This window comes from Brachyhypopomus gauderio, chromosome 14, assembly GCF_052324685.1.
Source record: "Brachyhypopomus gauderio isolate BG-103 chromosome 14, BGAUD_0.2, whole genome shotgun sequence".
Lineage (NCBI taxonomy): Eukaryota > Metazoa > Chordata > Actinopteri > Gymnotiformes > Hypopomidae > Brachyhypopomus > Brachyhypopomus gauderio.
This window is the reverse complement of record NC_135224.1, coordinates 10895665-10907681: the sequence shown is the minus strand read 5'-3', so window position 1 is coordinate 10907681 and position 12017 is coordinate 10895665. Positions and strand designations below refer to the sequence as shown.

At 47.0% G+C, this 12017-nt stretch overlaps 1 protein-coding gene and 1 long non-coding RNA gene across 3 annotated transcripts in view; both read left to right on the top strand.

Annotated features, from left to right (window-relative positions):
• Window positions 1-144: 144 nt before the first annotated feature.
• dennd4c (DENN/MADD domain containing 4C) overlaps window positions 145-12017 on the top strand; it is a 39157-nt gene continuing 27284 nt past the window's right edge. Inside the window, exon 1 of one of the 2 annotated variants that reach the window (XM_076972429.1) lies at window positions 145-336. The gene's annotated coding sequence lies outside the window, so the exon portion shown is untranslated. Of the gene's footprint in view, window positions 488-12017 lie in introns of both variants that reach the window. The other variant, XM_076972428.1, reaches the window with a different exon arrangement.
• LOC143475453 (uncharacterized) lies at window positions 5564-10256 on the top strand. Its single transcript, XR_013121016.1, has 5 exons — window positions 5564-6128; window positions 6236-6272; window positions 6421-6607; window positions 8300-8577; window positions 8694-10256. It is a non-coding gene; the product is annotated as an uncharacterized LOC143475453 (long non-coding RNA).

Genomic DNA, 12017 nt, shown 5'->3' with positions numbered 1-12017 from the left:
TCGGAAAAACATTATTTTGGTCTGTCGATACCCAACAATGAAGGGCACGGTTTGAACGGTCGCCAGGCATGAAAAGGGATCCTTATCCGCCCGTAAAAGCTACGGTGAGTGGGGAAAGACGACACCTGCTCCGCTGCGATTAGAGCTCCCCAGATAGGGGGCACAAGAAACCCGTGGAAGTGGGAAGCCGGAAAAGAGTCGACAGAGAGAGTGAGTCGGTCTTCTGGGCGGCTCCGTTCCGCCTCCAGCAGTTCGAGTAACCCAAGAGCTCAAGCGAAGTAACAACACAAACATGGCGCCTACTCGCCACGGTATACGTCGGTGAACGCAACTACAGTAAGTCGGGGGGGAAAAAAGTTGCAGGAGGTAAAAACTGGGCCGCTTTCGCTGTGGATAGTCGGTGCACGTTTTCGAGACGGAGCGGGAGCGACAGCTGCAAGTTGTCTACATGTCTGCGTTTTCTTCTTAGAAAAAGTGTAAACAGCTGGTACGTAGACAACTTTTTTAAATTTTAAATTAATGTCGTTGTTTTATTGCGTTTTTTTTAACGGTGTTGGGATAAGACGCCGGGGCTGTGTGAAGTTGACCCAGCTCGCTAGCTAACCCTCCCAGTCGGAGGAGCCATGTAGCCGTGAGAGGGGCAACAGTTGGCCAGGCAGGACCCTCCTCTCCGGGCTCCATTACCCCCGCACCCGGGGGCAGGTGTCTTGTAGGGGTGAGGGGTAATGGAGGGGCCACAGGGGCCCAACACGAACTGAGAGGAGCACTTGTGTCTGAAGTTGTGTCCCTAGGTGGTGGAGGATGGCCGGCTGGCTAACAGCCTGGAAGGACGGGTGACTAACGCCGACCTGGCGGACCCTAAACCCGTCCACACGTTTAGTTCGGGTGGTTTAGGTACCGTGTGACTCCTGAACTTCATTAACTGCCTCGACAGTCACCTTGACTTCAGGTTTATTTTAAAATGTGGACCTCAAATAGCCGGGTTGGCTAATTGGGCTACTTCTCTAGCGATATATCTTCAGTTGTCGGAGACTTCGGAACTCTAACTCAGACTTTGTTGTTGGCGAGGGTGTTTCTGTAAAATAGTCGGTTTCTGAGTTAGGATGATTTTTATTGTAGACACGACTGTCTAATTTAATCTCTAAACGTGTGGAAACTCGTGTACACCTTGAAGTACACGCAGATACACAGTGTTGAGTTTATGTTGCTGTGTTGCAAAGGTAAATAGTGCCAGTAATACAAATGAACTCTTAACTCGGCACAGGGGTCGATACCAATATTATTTTGACGCAGGCTGTGAGATGTGCTTTCATTCATTTTGAGGTTACGCCTGATGTTGCTTTCCAATGCAAGGCTGCAAGAGGGATGATGGAGCGCACAAGTTTGGCGTTGCACGTTTGTGGTCCTCGTCATGGTCAAGATCATCCCTCTGTGGTATGATTTTGGAAGTGAGGGTGGTTTTGTGCATTAAGAATACACCCACAAGCAGTAAGCACTCACAATTTCAGTGGAGTTAAATTCAACCTGTTGATCTGTGTCTATGGTGACCTTCACATTATCTGTCCTGACCTTGTGGGTGCCTTTAAAATTGCACAAACTAGACCTTTGCTTAATGTCTGGGTTATGGACTCTGAGATTGCAACTTTTTTTCGTGTGTGTGTGTTTTTTGACCTTGTACTCTGCTGCAGCTGCGTTGTGCGTTATAGCTAGTTTAACGACTCGGGGTTGATCAAAGAAAACTGAAGATGAACCGAAGTGGAAGGTAGAAGAAGAGCATTATGGGTATGTCAAAAGATAGGGCATGTGGCAGGAAGGCAGGGCCTCTCCAGTCAAAGAGAAACATGATACCATCATGCTGTAGGTGTGTCCTTCCCAGCCCGACCTAGCTGACAATAGTTTTAAGTGTGAACTGCGAGAGTGCTGCAGGGTTTGATGGCCGCTTCGCCCCCGAGTCGATTCGAATGTACCTGAAACTGAGTGTTTTTAAAGATCAATCTGTTGTTATGAAGTCATGACGGGAGGACGAGCAGGTGTTGGCTTCGTGCAGGTGCTCTGTGTTTGGTATGAGCGGCAACGACGGAATTCAGATACTGATGAAGATCATGGGGAGTTCCTTAAAAGGGAGTTCTGCCCCTGTGATGACGTGAAATGTCAACCCTTGTTAATTCCACTAGACTCCTGATCGTTGTCTGTTAGTGAGATGATTCATCATCGCTATCTGCTGTTTCTAGAGCCAGTTATGGACTGCATAAGGCAGAAATGGATTGCTATTTGGACAGCAAGGGCCAGGTTTTCACCTCCTAAAGGGCTTTCCATGTGACTGCTGTACTGTGTACACAGAAAGGCATGTTTTCTGTTTAGCTTTGCTCTCAGAAAGCAATGCATTGTTTCATCTTCTGGTTAGGCAGAAATGCAGCAATATGAGAGAAATACTCATGGATGCAGGTGACACCACAGGAATTTTACCAGAACCAACACTACAGCTTTTTAGAGAAACACCAAAAATTAATCGCACATTTTTAAACACATGCTGCTTTCTTGTGTCTTATTTGTGATTTTATCATGGGTGATGAACAGCATCTGCCTGAACAGGGGCCACGCCGCTGTATGAGCAGGCCGCCGTGCAGGGTTATTTATGCCTGTCTGTTTGGATTCCACTAGCAGGGCACTTCTGCTTCTCGTTCTGCCTCATATATATTCCAGAACCTTCTGTGTTGGCATGTGTGTGAAAGGCTACCACACAAAACCACAGAATTAACTGGTTAGTCATTGTGTGGAAGGCCTGGTGTGTGTTAACCTTTAGATTGTCATAAGATCTCATTAGGGCTAGGCTACATTTAGGCTTCTAATGTATATACTCTTGTCATTGTAAGAAAACCACTTGCCACCATCAATTCCCATGTACTAGGCCTACCATGGATGTCCAAATGTTCATTGAACTACATTTGAGCACCACCTCAATACGTATGCATTTAGAAAAGTTGGCAGACATGGCAAGACCTTGAACAACAATAGTAAAATTTTCATGGCCTGATTGAAGTATTCTCGTGTGTCCATGTTGCACCATATTACAAGTTCAATTAAATTAACTACTGAATTCAGGTCATTGAAAATCACACACACAAAATGAAGTCTGTCGGCTTGACGCAAGGCCGTCACTCATTTGAGTTATATTTAATCATATGTGTCTACAGACAAAAATCACCATGATGGCCTTTGTTATTAACTGAAGACTGATTGCATTTGCATTAGGCCTGTTGGAGACATGTATTGATCCTGTGAGGCCCTTGGCATGGAGCTCCATCTTGCAGGTCTGTCTCAACGTCTTTGGAAATAAGCGCGCGTGAGGGTGAGTTATCCAGCAGCCCCGTGAAATGGAGTTTTCTCAGCAAGACAAAATGATGCAAAACGATAATTTGGGAAGTAGACTAAACCGGATAAATTTTTCCATTTCTTGTTAGTTTTCCGTATTATCTAGCAACAGGCCTTGTTTTTACTTTGTATATTACGTGTGGTAGTTACAAATGTTGACATTCTGGTAGGAGTTCCTCTTAGGTGCTTTCCTGTGATTGTAGCCTACCAATGGGGCCTGTGTCTCTTTTAAGAAACAAGACCTGCCGACTCTTTTAAGGCGATGTGCGGTAACAAGGACAGTGTGTGCGTATGGTTCCTGTGGCATAATAGAAGCCTAAGGCAGCTGTTGCTCATGTTGGATCAAATGTCCTGCTACGGTTCACAGCAGTATCCTGCATGTTTTGTAAGCAAATGCCTTTTCCAGGTAACCTGCTTAGAGCCAGTTAACAGACAGCCCAGCCCCCCCGTCCGCTTTCGGGATTGATTATATTTCAAGCACCCTTTGCCAGTTATGAAAATGAACACATGGACGAGTCCTCACCATGGCATCAAGTCCTGGTCTACTTCTGGTTATATTGTTACGGGGCATCGACCCATCACCTCCACCGGAGTCTGGCCGCAAAGGTCTTCCTTCGACTGGGGAAGGAACCGCGCCACGTCTCCTGGGCTGCTAAATCCTGCAGTCAGCTTGGAAACTGCCTATTAGTATGCACAGAATGCTTTCCACAGACCCCTTGCATAACTCTGTCTGGCTACATCAGCAATCAGCAAACCAGTGTCTCTCTCCTCCTGGGATCATTACTGCCTGCAACCGTGTTCAGATTTGCTTGATTTTTGAGGGTAATTACCGCAGCTGTATGTGCCAGTTTGGAGTCAGAGAAGACAGCTGCCACGCGGCGCTTGGTACCCCCAGCAGAACGCTGCTGTTTTTCTGTCAACTACAGCAACAATTTTATTGGCTGTCGTGAGTTACAAATGTTGGCTGAAGCGTTTTTTCCATAACCCCTATTTCCTTTTGCCTGTTTGTCGGAACGGCTACGCCGGCCACCATTGTCATGTCTTTGTGAAATGTCGAGGTTTTTTTCGTGGCCATGAACGTGAAAATACATCATGTTCCCCCAAACCGTTCCAAACGTGTCTTGTAGACATCTAAACGTTTGACCCGAGTGGAACAAGGTGTAAGCGCTTAGCAGCTACGATGTTGTAACTCCTCCTCCTGCCTGAGCAGGAGTGTGTGGGTGGATTCGTTGTTCCTCCATGGCCGGCCTGTTTCCCGATGCCGAATTCTAGGACTTGCAGAGCCTTGTTTAGCTGTCATCTTGGACAAGAAGCAACTGGGCTCTTGTCCAATTACCACCAAGTAGATAGTAGAGCTCTAAAAGTGTCCCCTTGTTTTCTCGTCCAGCCTTTGTCAGGTGAAATGGTGTTTGTTCACAGCTCAGTTGGACAGCTGATAAAACATTCGGGACGTAGTGCTGTTTCCCGAATGTTTTATCAGGTTAAAAACCAAGAGAGTCGTATTTCTTTTACAAAAAGCAGACGCTTTTGTTAATTTGTGCGATAATTAAATATAAAAAATTAAATTAAAAGTTTGTGCTTGTGCCTTGAGAATTTTAAAACATGATGCGCTGTTTTGAGCCTACTCTATCTGTGTGTTTGTGTGTGTGTGTGTGTCTGTCCCTTGTGTTTCTTGGTAAACTGAAAGGCGGTCGTCTGGCTTTTCACCATTTCTTGCTCTGTGGTCTCTCTGCCAACGACACATTGTGATGACAGGTGGCCGGGAGCGCGTGCCACGTGTTCAACGACGGCTGGTCGCGACGCTCTCGAAATGCCCCTCGTCGTGGGCCGCGCTCGCGTGCCAGCGGAAGACCTCTGAGGACCCGCTAAGAGATCACTTCAGCGCTCTCTTGACGAGCGAGTAACTTCAGATAGCGCGCAAGCCACCGACAGGGATCACAGAAGCAGTTTTCACAGGCTGTGTGGAGGGATGTTTTTGTCCTTCACTCTGTGGTTTTGCTTAGGATGGATTGCCATTGCAGCTACAATAATGGGCCCAGCTGTTATGTGGTCCTGAATGGGACTGCGTGGTGCGGCCTTGCTGAGACGCAGTCTGGTGAATCGAGACAGGCCGTGCACGACACAGGGCTGCCAGCCGTCTATCCCCCCCCCCCCCCCCCACTGTCCCCTCCCCACCCCCGCCCTGCTCAGAGGAGCGTCCCTCTGTTAAGTGCTCAGCCTTTTGTGTGCCCTGGGTGGGATTGGTTACCGTGGAGGAGACCTCGGGGGGCCGACCAGCGAGGGCATGAGCGCCAATCTCCTCCAAACACTGCAGACGAATCACTCTGCCTAACTTAAAGGGTTTTGGGTTCAGCTCAAACCTTTGATGTTACTGCACCCACACAGTCCCGTGAAAGTGTGATTCGGGCATGTTGACATTTCGTGAAGAGGAAGGATTTGGTTTGCCCGAGGCGGGCAGTTCTGTACCTTCCCCGTTCGCCCCGCTGGCCACGGGCTGCCAGATCTCATCGTTTACAGGCTGAGGCTGGTACAGCAGCCAAGAAACGTGACCTCAGCCCACCAGAAACAAAAGGGCTGTCCGCTCGCACGTCCGTGTGAGAAAGGAGGGTTTTGTGGAGGGAGAATGGCCACGAAGAACAATCGGGGGTTTGAGAGAGCCTGAGGATCCGCACCTGCCCTCGGCAGCGCTGAACACGAGGAGGCAATTAGGAACTGGTGACCAGCTGTGTGAAAAAACGTCCCGCAGGCCTTTTAAAGTTGAGTATGAAACAAGTGGAATCGTTCAGGACTGTAGAAGTTGTTTGGCATTTCACGTTCATTGGTGTCTTCTTTTTCTTTGATTGTTTTGTTTATTTACCTGCAGACTTGACCAGTTGATGTCACATACCACTGACCAGGCTGTAAGTGTAGATTAGCTTTTAAAGCAACGAAACATCTTTTTGCCTGTTCCAATACCCATTTGTGCGATACATTGCCAGTAGGATTTAGAGTATACTGTTCTTGTAGTGTGTGCGACTTTTCCTTCATTTTTATTTATTTTTTACCCAGATGCCATTGTCTCTGGAATATGGCTTCCTTGCAGACGTCTAATAAAATAAGGGTTTGGGAGGATACTAAGCTACTGCTGCGTGGAGCTTTAGGCTGGTGTGGAGTGGACAGCAGGCCCTCTTGCATTACCCAGTGTGTGGTTTGGTTCTGTGCACAGTAGGGTGGACCTACAATCCTGAACACAGAGGTGGGTGTTGGAACATGGGGGTCTGAGGATGATCTCGGCCTTACCTGCTGCAGCCATAGAGTAAAGGCTCCATTCAAACTAATGTTAAGAACAATGAATAGCCAACATGAGCATTAGTCAAATACATTTGTGGCTACTTATTTTTATTTACCGTTGGCCTTTTGTCAATCTGTTCCTTCGGGCTTTATTATTGTGCTAGCTTTTCATTAAGCACATCTTGTTATTAATGCACTAGGAACAGTTATTCTCTTCCAAGTGCCATTAAAATAGCCTTCCCTAAAATTAAAGTGTTTAATAAGTATGGCACTTAATGAAACATGGCACAAAAGCCATGTTTAAATTGTGGACCTACCTTCAAAGTCACGTGATGTTACTTTGGCTCACGTTAAGGTAGGTGTGATGTAATTGGCCAAACAGAAGGTCTCTGCTAGACTTGCTTGGATGTCTGACTCACCAGCTTGAACACAGTGGCTTTCGCCCCGGAAACCTGGCTTTGGGTTTTCGGCCGATTGTAAATAAACCACCAGCAGTCAAAACTATTTTCCATTTGCATACCTGCCTTTGTGTCTGCTTGCCTCATTTCCTATTCATTAGGCCTTCAGTAAATCCCTTTCCACGTTTTAATTGTGTTGGGCAAACCTGTCAATATTAACATCTCTTGGGAAGCAAATTGTTTGTATTGCCTCAGGCTGGAGGGTTGCTGGTCGTACCATTGGCCACCGAGTGTGTGATGTGGTGTGTGAGTGTGTGATGTGGCAGATCTAGGCTGTTTCTCCTGAACGCTCATCTCTATACAGATACCCCCACAGTGTGTGTTTTTGTTTGTGTGGATCAGTTATAGTGCTAGTTGCTATGACGGCAACAATGTTTACCCATGTTTGTGTTAACAAAGAGGACTTTGCCTCCCTTTGCACGTTCAATGCAATTCAAACGTTTGCAGACTGGTGAGTCGGTTTTTCCCTGAATGTCCAACTTTATCTGTGCATGAGGAGTGATCGGGATTTGATATGGGTGTTGCTGTAGCTGCGTACTTGAAACAGAAAATAAGACTCTATAAGAAAATAATATTTTATTGGTAAACAGGCCAGTATTTTTTTGTCGTGAAAATAAAAGTGCAGATTCGAATGAAGTGTACTCTGAAAACACAGTGTACAGCTAACTAGATATTGTTCAGTGAATGTACTCCTAATGACAACACCATACACTGTTCCCAAAACACATTCTATATATAGAAAAGGGAAAGTAAAGGGAGAAATTCTACACTTTATACAGAATAATCACCCGTTTGCTCTTAAAAATATACACGCACCATGGCTGGCTCCCCAAAATGGCCACATAGCACTGGGGTTTGACTGACTTGAAAAGCTTTGTGCACTGTGTAATGTGTGTACTGCAAAACTGGGTATATTAGACCCAGCGGTGGCATTACCTCATGCCAGCGGTTCAGCTGGGTCTCGGGGAGGGTTCACTGAGTCGAGTTACGTAGCGCTGGCAGAGGAAGAACCGAGTATCTCTGTGTTCCGTACACTTGATAGCTTCATGTCAGTGAGTGACACTTATACCATGTTATTACCAGCGGCCTATACTGTATGCAGCACGCAGTCATTTTATATCATACTAATATAGTGTATGCTCTTGTACACCCCTCCCCCCCCCCCCCTCTCTCTCTCTCTCTCTCTCTCTCTCTGTTAGTGGAATGTGAGACAGTAATTAGTGAAGCCCTGAACATGGTGGCTCAGATGTTTTGCAGTCTCTTCTCTCGCATCCTGTTGATGCCCAGAGAGCCTCTTGCCTCCTAGCGCCCCACCACACCTGTTCTCACGGTTCTCCTGGAAAACATCTTCACGGTTCCTTCAGTTCGGCTCCCGAGAAGCCCGTGGCGAGCGAGACCTTTTTCATCTTCCGGCCATCAGATGTTCAGTAGTCTCTGCCATGGTCCTTTCCTGTCAGGTGGAAGTGTAGTTGCCAAGGTAACGGCCCAAGGCTTAGCCGCTCGGCCAGCCCCTGGGGGTGAGCAGAGTGCCGGGTTGGAGATGCAGACGTAATGAAGTGGGGAAACATCTCTGATCGCCCTCTGCCCTCTTAGATCAGTGTCGCTGTGGTGGGATCAGCGAGCACCACACGTCTCTCCGTTAACGATGCGGCACGGCCAGAGACTTAAGGAGACGCCCGCGAGCCGCGCGTCCGCTTCCTCGTGAAACAGCGGTTACCGGTGAAGGTACGCCACCCCGTCATGTCGATGAGATTCGCTTCGGTTTATTACTTTTCTCCATCTCCTCACAGCCGGGGGTCGGGGGCGTAGGCCGGCGCCCTGTCTGTTTGTTGTTTGAGGCCCATCACAGCTAGTACGGGCGAACACATGCCTGGCAGATTGTTGTAGACGCTCTGCTGGGATCTGGGTACTCTGCTCCCATGACTCACTGTTTCCTGCCATCTAGAGTCTGGAGCAGAGCTTCTCTGTTGGGAGAACCCGGCTATGACGGTGTTTGAAGAGTAAGCTCGTGATGCGAACACTCTGAATATTTGTTTAGTGGTTAGACATGTTGGTGCCCTGTTTGTTGGTTCAGATTACACAGTCATTACTTTATTTGCTTTGTAATGTTTGTTTGTTTGTTTATTTATTTGCTGTTTGCTGAAAGTATACCTGCTATGTCGTTACTCCAGTTCCTGAGTTGGAACTTGTGCTTTTGCGTGGAGTTATTTATTGCTCCAGTATTATTGATGTGTACAGTGAATACGTTATAGTGTTTGTCGTGGTCTTGAATGCATAAAGTCAAGTCATAAATTCAAAGAATCAAAGAAAAAATGAGATTTGGGGTAGAGCTGTTATATGATCACTCCCCAGTTTGTCATCTTCTAGTTCAATCCATCCAGCACCTGAGAGACTTCTGCAGTTTGAAAGAATGAGCAGAATGTTTTTAGTTTCTGTCCTTGTCAAAACTTCTGATCATGGTCCACTGCCTACGAAGATGACTGTGATGGTTGGGAGGGTTGTTGAACTGGGGCTTTGCACCTTCTGAGAAGCTCAACACCCACTCCATCCAGATAAGAGCGTTGGGCTGTTTACCGTTGTGTGCTGCAGGCCAGGGGAGAAGAGCAATGTCATGCTTGCTCATCTCAACACGACTGCGCAAGTGCTCAGGTTAAGAATTGCACTGAAAGCAGTTGGATTAGGTTTGAAGGCAATCGACAGAAGAACTTGATCAAACTTTCAGTTAAACTGTTGAAACTGGACGGGCAGGTTCTCTTGTTTTTGTGTTGTCCTCAATCTGCTTCACATCTTGTCCATTCACTGCTTAATGGGAAGTCTGAAACAGCTTCCGCCACTAGGAAAGTATTTACATAAGCGGACGTGTCAAAGTTGCCGCTTTTCCCTCTTTTGTATCTCTAACTTGGACTGTGTCTTATCTGCTTTCGCTGTGTGGGTGATTGTGTAGAAATGCACAACCGGAGGGAACCCGTGAGGAAAAGCACCCAACGTTCACCTGTCCATGCTTAATCTTAACTTAATTAAAGGAGATCTATGTTAGTGGCCCCCTTGTCCTTGTTTAACATGCCTTTTTAATCCACTATTAGAAGCAGGCTGGATTTCTGCATTGATTTAAGGGGTCTATGAAAAAAGGTCTTGCTGTAACACCTCTAACGCCTGTTAGAGTTCACCACTGTGCCTGCTGTTCACCGTAGGTCACTCTCGGGTACCCACGACCATCTTCTAATAGCTGGAGGGACGAGTGGGGAGGGGGGGTGGTGTCCATTGTTAAGAATTTTTACGAGTTTCTCTCGTTTGTGACAACTCATTAAATGCTTTCCTGGCTCACAAAATAGGATTCTGCGATCGTGCTGTTCTGCAAACTCAGGCCAAAGCCTGTGGGTGGTGGGGAGGGAGGGAGGGGGGGAAAAAGTGTGTGAGCAGCCTCCCCAGATGCCAGGAGACCTGGGGGAGACATGGGAAACATGCGGCCAGGCCAGCTCAGGGATGTCTGGCTGATGTATGTCTGGGAACAGCCCCACGGCGGAGCTCTCTGCTGCTGCATACCATCGCTGGAGTCCTTCCACAGTGTTTTCATGTGCTAATAAGCTGCTGGACACGGTGGTGGGTAGAACTGTACACAAGCGTTTGAAATTCTTTCAACCTGCTCAAAGGAACAAGGAACTTTTTTATTTTTGGCCAGGAGAATTCCAAAGTGCGCTTCACCCAGCTGAGCTTGCTCTGCACAACATGGCCTTTCTGGCTGTGATCGCCGCCTTCAGCGCGATTTCCTGCGCAAGCTGCATGCAATGGAGAATTTCACGTCGATGATCTTACGCCCAGATGCCTTTTAATGTCATGTTCGTGTCGGGCAAAACAGCCGTTCTCTTTCCAGCCCACGCTGCTAATCTGCCCCATCTTCCACGTCTCGTACCGTTTTCCCCCTTTCAAACTCTTTCGCAGTTGCTTCAGAGGCGTTGTAGATGAACGATTTGTACATTTTTTAATAACCATGTGATCTCACTCAGTTTCTTGACACATTGACGTTACTGCGGCGTGTCCGACTGGAGCACCGTAGCGAACAGGTGAATTCAGATGCGGCCCTTGTTGAAGAACCCCGCTATGGAACCTCACAGAACCAGTATGTTCAGAGAGGCACCTCCTCCCTCCAGCCTGGCCTAGTTATGCAACGGGTGGGGGGGGTGGCATTGCTTTCTTCTCACTCACTCAAGTTATTTATGACGTACGGTCGTTTAGTCATAGATTAATTATATAGCTAGACCAAGTGAAAAGCTTCCATCCGTTTTCTAAATACAAATTATACTTTGGCCTCCACGACAGGAGCCTAAATACACCGCCATTGGCAGAGAGATGAGGACCTTACTGACACCATTTCAATATCAGCATATAGTACATCGCGGCGGCCCTGTTATCTAGGAACTTTGTCATGCGCTTATGGGGAACACGAGCGTGAAACCTCAAGATGTTTTTTTGCCAGTGTCATTTGCTAGAAGCTGAACAGTATCTGCTCTTTCGGTTTGCCATTAGAATGATTTCACCTGGAAAATGAATCTTTGTATCTCTGGAATGTTGATGAGTAAAAGATTTATGGACTTTAAAGCCATACCAGAACATTTCTAAATGCAGCCTTTCATCTTTAATAGAAGGGTTTGACTTCATTAGCCTCAGTTATGCAAATTGGACCTTTATTACCTAGTTAACTGTATTGCTGGTTTAGTGTCCTGTTTCAGACACTGCTGCTCTTTCTAGAACAGGGGTTGTTTTGCAGCAAGTAGCACATTTTTACTGTCATTTTAAAGTCCTTGTGTGCGTCTGTCTGTCTCTGTGTGTGTGTGTGTGTGCGCACTTCCCTACAAACGAGCCCAGATCTTTTCTGAAGGCTCTCTTTATGGCAGTTCTCTTGCTTCGTGGCCATGGTGT